The sequence below is a fragment of the Tupaia chinensis genome, unplaced genomic scaffold, assembly GCF_000334495.1.
Source record: "Tupaia chinensis unplaced genomic scaffold, TupChi_1.0 Scaffold000597_1, whole genome shotgun sequence".
NCBI lineage: Eukaryota > Metazoa > Chordata > Mammalia > Scandentia > Tupaiidae > Tupaia > Tupaia belangeri.
The window spans coordinates 390,035-398,664 of NW_006160114.1; the positions used below are offsets into that span (position 1 = coordinate 390,035).

Sequence of the window (8,630 nt, forward strand, 5' to 3'; positions counted from 1 at the left end):
CTCTGTGACTCCAAGTCACCACCAGGAGATAGATAGATAGATAGACAAATAGATAGATAGATAGATAGATAGAAATAAAAATTAACAAGAGTACACAACGGGTAGTAGGAAGGGTATGGTTTCTTAGAAACTTTCACTTTTATCTATGAATCAGCACGTGTGTCCCTGTGTGTATACTTGGTCACAATGTAAACTTCATCTTATTGCAGACTGTGGTCAAGGAAAGTCTGAAAGCCAGGGGAGCATGAGGGTACCAGCACCCCAGTTTCAAACAGCCCAGAGACAGGCTTCCCTACGCCCAGGCTTGTGGAAACCTTACTCACGGCACAGACATGGCAGCCAACGAGGCACTGCATCCCGGGTCCCTGCATCCCACTGCAGGAGAAAGGAGACCACCTCACCGGAGAGGAATGGTCGGCGGCAAGTCACCCACACTGACCCAAATCACTGAGACCAGGAAAGGTTTTAAGCCCACCTACACCGCATGTAAGAATGCCCGACTGTATTTTTAGAAAGCTTTATGAATTAGAAATCAGGCTGACAGGTAGCTAGGGCATCCGGGTAGTCCTGATGCTCAAAGATGAGACATCTGGGACAAATCTGGTGCAAATTCTCATTCTCAAAAAACAACAGGACAAACTGGCCGAGTGCTATGTCAGCAACAAGGTGTGAGGAAGTTGTAACTTTACACCATCTGTCATGGTACCTAATAACCAAACTAGGAAAAACAAAACTTTCTGACACTCTGATTTAAACAGGATTGCATTATTCCAAAATAGAAATGTCAATGCCACCCATTCACGGTATGATTTGTACATAGGTGTACCAAAGAACAAAATAAACCCCAAATTGAGATGCAGAATTATAACAGAAATTTAAAGTAAGTGAGTGTTCCATCCACCTACTGGAATGTTACGACTTAATTCAAAGACATTCCTTCTTGCACATTTACTATTTTACTAGCTATAAAAAGACTCGTTCAATAAATATCTGTTGAGCACTACTTTAGTGCTACAAACAGCAGTGAACCAAAAAAGTCTATTTTTAACAGTCTCGTTTCTGTGCAAATACATGTATCTCATTTGGATAATACTGAATGTAAAAACTACCCTATATATATTTTTTTACTTTTAACATAAAACTTTTTCTCCTTAGATCAAATGTTCTCTGAAAACATATTTTTATTGCCTACATAATATTCCAATGTGGAGATGGTATAACAATTTACCAAAAGACATTTCCACATGTTCACAAGATTAAAAACACATTAAAAAAAAAAAAAGGCCACAGTTAAACATAACATATTAGACCTCGATGTAGGACCTTAGGGGAAAAGAGGGGGAAAAAGGAAAATACGGCCTTACCGATCGCAGAGCCCACACGCCGCTGCTCCACAGTGATGAGCCCGTGGGCCACATGGAGACCTAATTTGTGAATCTCCCTTTATAAGGCCCACTCCCTCTTTGATCGAGGAGAACATTGTCTGCCCAGAACAATTCGTTTTCATTTCAATTTCCCTTCTTTTCAGGAAAGGAAATGTTTGCACTTCAAAGGATTTCTTTGAAGAGCAGCCCTCAGTCCTGGCCCATCCTGGCCCATCCAGGTTAGGAGCTGCTCAGACTCAGCGGGGGACGCAGAAGCTGGGCGGCTGCCCACCCAAGTCACTCTCAAGGCCAGCTCCTTCAAGGAGAGGGTCTGGGGCAAGAGAAGAAAAAACAAACACATGGAAAAATACTTGGGGCTTTTGATCGTGACCTTCAGAGGCCCCTTTTTCACACACAACATCAAGTTGCAGCTTGGGAAACTGAGGCACAAACAGCAGGGAGCCGTGGAGAGTGAAATAGTAGCTTCTAAGAACTGATTCATTCCAGAAGGCAGAATCATTCGATGAAAACCCACTGCGGGTAGGCCAGGATAGGGGAGCTCTCAGTTACGGCTGATAATGAAAACAGGGCCGCCTAAATATTGGGTCGTCGGAAAAGTCATGATGTATTTTTGCACAGGAAAACATAGAAAAATATGTTCTAACTTTTCCGACAACCCAACAGATGAAATTGAGACGCAAGATCCAAACTTCACTTTCCACAGCAGTTCTGAAGCCTGCTCCTAGTAACTTGTGAGCAGCACAGTGGTTAACAAGGAGCAAGCTTTCTCATCAGCAATCTTGCCTGTTATGTCCCCAGTGGTACAAGGGTAGGGGGGCCGGGGTTCAGCAAAAGGCAAGTGTAACAAGTGTGTTTAAGAGCCAAGAGGTAAGACCAAGGTCTTTCCTTTAACCAGGCCCCACGCCCCACCCTTGCCCTCTGCCAAGTCTAGGAATTAAGGGGTACGCATCAGACAAGAGAGGACCTGCAACAACTCTTCCCCAGTCTCCAACATGTTCTGGGTCTTTAATAATCATCTCCACCCCTCCGCCAGGGATAGGCATGATGAAAGCACCAAAGGTGGTTAGGTTCGCCTGCTCAGGTGGACAACTCCCCAAGGGATGGTGGGAAGGGGCATGAAAGACAGTCAGCCCCGGACAGGGCTCCAGCTTCTCCCCACAGTCCAGGGACTTGGTGGACTGGGTCTGGCTGGTCAGGTCACTAGAGCTAAAGAGGTCTTCCAAGCTCCTTTCTGCCTGGCTCAGCACTAAGCTTTTCTGCTGGAAGTTTGAATGGTATTTATTTTCTCCTTTTACCTTCCTGTAGCATCCAAATTTTTCACAACAAGCATTCCAACTTTTAGAAATTATTTTTCTCTTTTTTTTATTTTTTCAAAAAAGAGGTTTTTGCCTTACAGTGCATGCACTCAGAGAGAACAAGAGAGACAGTGAGAGAGAAAGTGAGAAACCACTTGGGGAGGAAGGGCCATGTGGCAATCCCTTTTTCTTCCATTCTTCTGGGACTATGGGCACGCATGCACACATGCCAGGTGTGAGTTTCAAGCCACCAAGGTACAGGACTCAAACCATGGTCAGGCATGTGGGAGTCCAGCAACCGAACCACTACGCCATCTGCTAGCCCCCAAACCCACTTTTTTTTTTAAGAGAAATTTTTGCTACTGGGCATTTGTGCTTGCTGGAGAGACAGAGGAAAACAAAAACAGAGAAAGAGAGAAATCACTTCCCAGGGGGAATGGCCATGCCACAATTCCATCTCTTCCATTCTCCTCTGGGAATCTTGGGCACACACAAACCCAGCGTGAGTTTAAAGTTGCCAAGTCCGGGACTCGAACTGTGGTCAACTCCATGAGAGTCCAGCAATGTAACCATTATGCCATCTGCTGGTCCACCCAAACCTTTTTCTTAAGAGGTTGATGAGGTAGAAAATCAGACCACAGCTCTTTTGAAAGTGCCCCACCCCACCCCCTAAAAAAGCATATAGCTGCAAGGAACACTAACTGCAAGTTGAACATGGGTCATGGACTGGGTAACAAGGTTCCACCAATGTCAGGTTTCCGCATTCTCATACCCTACTGTGCTTGTGTAAGAGAACGTCCTTGTTCTTAGGAAACGCATGCTTGTGTAGAGGGGCAGGTAAAAGGGCGTGCGGTCTTCCACTTCTCAAATGGCTCGGAAAAAAATGCACACACTCACGTATAAGTGTGGGACAGTACAGAGAACAAAAGATAAATGGAAACAACTGGTGAATCTGAGCAAAGGGAACGCAGGACTTCTTGCACTCCTGCAACTTTTCTTCAAGTGTGTAATGTTATCCCAAAAAAAGCTGAAAGGAAAAAGGAGAAAGGAGAAAGGCAGACAGGAGTGAGGAAGAGTTTTCCCAATCCTTTCAAATCCTCCCTGGTGTCCTTCCAGTATACCAAGAGCCTGGGGCCCCTGCACCTTGAGGCCCCTGGTTTCCTGGACCTGGTCTTGTTCTACGGACGGGCTGGAGTTACCCCTGGGCCATGAAGCATTGAGTCAAATAAGTCACTACAGGCTCTGGCTGTGTGCCCCTGGCTTGGACAGCTCCTGCCCCAGGCTTTCTGACAGGTCAAAGACGTCCTCTAAGGAAGGGGACCAGCTGCCATTATCAGAATTACAGGACAGTAACAAAAAAGAGCCAACTGCAAGAAATGAGCACCTTTTTAATTTTTGTTTTGGGGGGGAGTTTTTTGCTATAGGGTGCATGCGCTCGCCAGACAGACAGAGAGAGACAGAGACAGAAAGTGAGAAATCACCCCCCCAGGTGGGATGGTCACGCCACCATCCCTTCTCCAATCCTCTCGGGATCTTGGGCACGCACGCACATGCGCCTGGCGAGAGTTTTAAGCCACCGGGTCCAGGATGCGAACCGTGGTCGACTACATGGGAGTCCAGCAACATAGCCATTAAGCTAATGCGCTAACTACTGGTCCCATTTTTTTTTTTAATTGCCAAAGGGTGTGTGCATTTGCCAGAGAGAGAGAAAACACCCACCAATAGCATGTGTGGTCACACTGCAATCTCTTCTCCTCCATTTCTCCATCCTGTTGGGATTTGGGGTAACCATACATACACCCCCAGCATGCTTTTCAAGCTGCCAGGGTTGGGATTCAAACCAGTCAGCCATGTGGGATCTGACTCCCTTAGTTACTAGGCTACAGGGCTGGTCCTGATTTGGTACTTTTTCTTTCTTTCTTTCTTTTTGGTAACTTCTGCTATAGGTTATATGTGCTTGCAGAAGACAGAGCAGTGAAGGAAAGTAAGAAAGCATGGTGGGGTGGGAGTGGCCACACAGCAATTCCCTTTCCTCCACTCTCTTCTCAGGATTTTGGGCACATACACACATATATCTGGTGTGATTTTCAAGCTGCGGTTCCAGGACTTGAACCGCATAGTTGTCCCCATGGGATCCAGTGCCTTAACCACCGTGGCACCTGCTGGCCCTGGTACCTTTTTTTTTTTTTCCAGAGAACACTAGGGACTTCACACATGTTCATTTCACTACCAAGAGTCTAAAAGGGACAAGCAGCCAAGACCCACAGCTAGAGCACAAGGATAACGTGCAGAGGTCTAGGTTACTTTCTGGAGGCTGTGCGCAGAAACAGAAGCCAGGCAAGGACCCGGAAGTCAAAAGCCAGGCTGTTCCCAGCACTGCTGCTCTCCACCCTTGGCTCCGCAAAGCAGCATCCTTAGTTCCAGGGCACAACATCAAGCCAGTCTGCACAGGAGCTGTCTGTGAAGGTTCTTCCCTTAACCACACAGCTCTAACTCCAGATGGCACGGCATGGAGCCAATGTACAGCTGCCACCCCAGGAGTTCGCAACAGCGACTACCCAGAGGGGAAAAGCCAAGTGAAAGCCACTGGATGTGCCGGGGGTTCTGGGGAGTGAGGGGGAACTTTCTGTCAGATTCTATCCCAAGGTCCAGAAAGGCTGGCCGGGTAGACAGAGCTGCCCTGCAGTGGGCCAAGGCTGTGTACCTGAACAGATGCCTCAGGAGAGAATCGAACAGTTAGCAGTCTACCAGATCCTTTCCCCCATTTGCTGTCTGTCATTCTAATCAGTCCCTCCAAGTGACAAAGGCACCTCCCATGACCAAACATAACTCAGTTTGAACAACTGCACGGGCTGTTTTTGTTTTTGTTTTCATTTTGAGAGGTTTTTGCTATAGGGCGTGTGCGCTCCCCAGAAAGAGGAGAGACAGAGAGACAGAAAGCGAGAAATCAGCCCCCGGGGGGGATGGCCACGCCTCGATCCCTTCTCCTCCATTCTCCTCTCGGCATCTTGGGCACGCAGGCACATGCGTCCAACATGAGTTTAAGCCGCCGGGGCTACATGGGAGTCCAGCGACATAGCCGGGGCAGTTATTTTGAAGATTGCTTTGGAGTTGGATGGGGAGAGCAGATGATGGAAAAGCAGAACAAGAAGCCCCTGAAGTTTACCACAAGGCTGACAATCTGGCACAATGGACGCGATCACGCTCCGGCATGATGGATGGATGGATGGCAGGCCTAAACTAAGCTGGCCTGGGCTCTAATGCCACCGGCAGTAGGCCCAGGAAACGTGTGGGGAAGTGAGTGTCCCTTAAAGACCCAAGTTATTTGCTTTAATTAATAATTATATACAGAAGAACAACCACATGGCTCTAAGATTCAGATCCAGACCTATTTCTGATCCCAGGCCTTTAGACTCCAAAGGATGCCACTGGTACCTCAGGGGAGCAAAAGGAGGCATGGGTAGCAAAGGAGACAGAGCTAGGAGAGCCCCACAGGTTTGGTGTAAGGAAACAGGAAAGCGAGAAGGAAGCCACCACGCAGGGCAAGTGGCTGCAGCAGTCACTTAGCTGGGAAGGGCCTCAAGAAAGTGCTAATCTAGCCCTATTCCTGTCCCTTGGGGACAAGCACCTAGACGAATCAGCTGTGACTTTTAAAAAGTCCTTCAATCCAACATGCTCTCTGCATTATAGTAAACACTATAGGTGTGTGCTAAATGTATTAAGTATGTAGCATGGATTATCTCCCCAGAAGCTGCGTATTCTGCAAATAATGTGCAAATAAATTTAAACGTGGCTCCAAGAAAGATCTCAGAAAAGGCATCTCATTAATGGCAACTTCCTGTGCTTGGAATCACATTTGACTTCTCTTTTATTTTTAGAGAGAGGTTTTTGCTATAGGGTGCGTGCGCTTGCCTGCAGACAGACAGACAGATAGAAAGTAAGAAATCACCCCCCAGGAGGGATGGCCACGCCGCAATCCCTTCTCCTCCATTCTCCTCTTGGGATCTTGGGCACGCACGCAAACGCGCCCGGCGTGAATTTTAAGCCACCAGGTCCGGGTGGCTACATGGGAGTTCAGTGACATAGCCACTACATTAACCGCTGGTCCCCACATTTGACTTCTCTTGAACCTCACATGGAAGCCACTGGCCAAGCCTGCTGGCTGTAACTTTATAATCTATCCAGGCTTCAAGGAGCCAGTCAGATGGAAAAAAAAAGCTAAGGTCCCATCTACAGGTTCTGCTTGAAAGACCAAGGACATCTTGGAAGATGTCTCTTGGCTAGATGTCACAGTGGTCCAGATTATCTCCAGGGTTACAGGAAAATATCTCTCCATAACAAGGATACACTTATTCCTGTTTCAAATTCCTCTCTAGAATTAACAAGACCTCCAAATTCATGGTTAATAAGGAGAGAAAATTCATTTAATGGGGTCTAATGTTGGGTCCTCCACCATAATTACCTATTTTTACTGGCTTTGGTAAAAAGAAAATATAGACTAGAATGATCAATCAAACTGTATTTAATTCCATCAAAGAATGGGATCTTCTACCAAATATAATTAATATATGTGGTTGAGGATTCCAACTTCCTGAAGTCAACAATCTTGCCTTTCAAGTCTTTCTTTAATCTAAAGTAAATAATTATATACATAAGAACAACCACATGGCTCTAAGATTCAGATGCAGACCCATTTCTGATCTATTTATTAAGTCTTGTCCTGTTTGTTTACTCAAGACCCCTTTGACCTTTGCCCTTGGAATTATATCTTTATAACGATTCAACAAATGTTAATACACTAAACCTTAAAGGTCTATTGTAATCCATTGTTGATCTTTCCCCTAAGTTTCTATTCTGATTGTGTGACTTAAATAAGACCTTTTGTTTTATTGACAGAAGGGAGTGTTCATATAAAAATAATGATAATTTCCACTGAGACCAACTAAAAATATCCGGGGGAAAAAGTGTATCATGGTTTCCTATTATCTGAACCAAACATAAATGGCTAGAAATGTTAAGATAGATCCCAAATAAATTATCATTCAAATTAAACACAATTATGACATTCAGCCAGAGGCCACAACGCACATCTCTGGGTCAAGCGTTAGTAAAAGGGCACATTTTTAGGGAAATACACCTGAAACTGGACTCCCACTCCCTCCTCTTGTAACTAAAACTAGAATAAAGTCCAAGAAGGGAGAGCATGGCCGTGGGAGGGGGAAAAGTGCTTTCTTTTCCAGAAGGCATCTGTCTGGCTATCCTTAATTACACCGTGAAACAAAACTCCTGTGTGGTTCCCACACCCCTGAAAAGGGGAAGCAACTAAAGCTAAACAGCGCGCTGTGCAAGTCCAACTGCCGCTGTGTGTACACTCAAGCTGAATAAAGTCCAAGAAGGGAGAGCATGGCCGTGGGAGGGGGAAAAGTGCTTTCTTTTCCAGAAGGCATCTGTCTGGCTATCCTTAATTACACCGTGAAACAAAACTCCTGTGTGGTTCCCACACCCCTGAAAAGGGGAAGCAACTAAAGCTAAACAGCGCGCTGTGCAAGTCCAACTGCCGCTGTGTGTACACTCAAGCTTGTGAATGACTGGCCGCCTGGCCTGACCTGGTGGCCTGCCCTGCCGGTGCCCGGGAAGTTCTTTACTACGCAGAAAGTAGAAAGCGTGTTCAGAGTAGGCTGTCTCTACCGAGCCGGAAGAACTTCCTCCCACTCCAAGCCAACTGGAGGCTGAAGAAGCCAGCTTTTCGGGCCAAATCGGGTCACAAGGAAGCCCACCAGGGGGGATTTCCCCGCAGAAATCCTGGGGACCTTGACAGGCGGTAGAGTGGGCCAGGGCGCGTCCCGGAGGTCTAGGGAAAAAAGAGCAGGCGGGCGCTGCGACCACCGAGCGCACTCTCCAGCCCGCTACCTGCGGCGGGTCCAGCCTCGGGAGGCCAGGCGGGACCCCA

General features: G+C 46.8%; 1 protein-coding gene across 3 annotated transcripts in view; it reads right to left on the reverse strand.

The window, feature by feature from the left end:
• Window positions 1-8,630, reverse strand: part of SLC7A1 (solute carrier family 7 member 1) — a 107,594-nt gene that overhangs the window by 81,277 nt on the left and 17,687 nt on the right. The window contains exon 1 of one of the 3 annotated variants that reach the window (XM_006158418.3): window positions 1,365-1,384. The exons of the other annotated variants lie outside the window; for them this stretch is intronic. The gene's annotated coding sequence lies outside the window, so the exon portion shown is untranslated. Of the gene's footprint in view, window positions 1-1,364; window positions 1,385-8,630 lie in introns of those variants that run through there. 3 annotated transcript variants of the gene reach the window in all.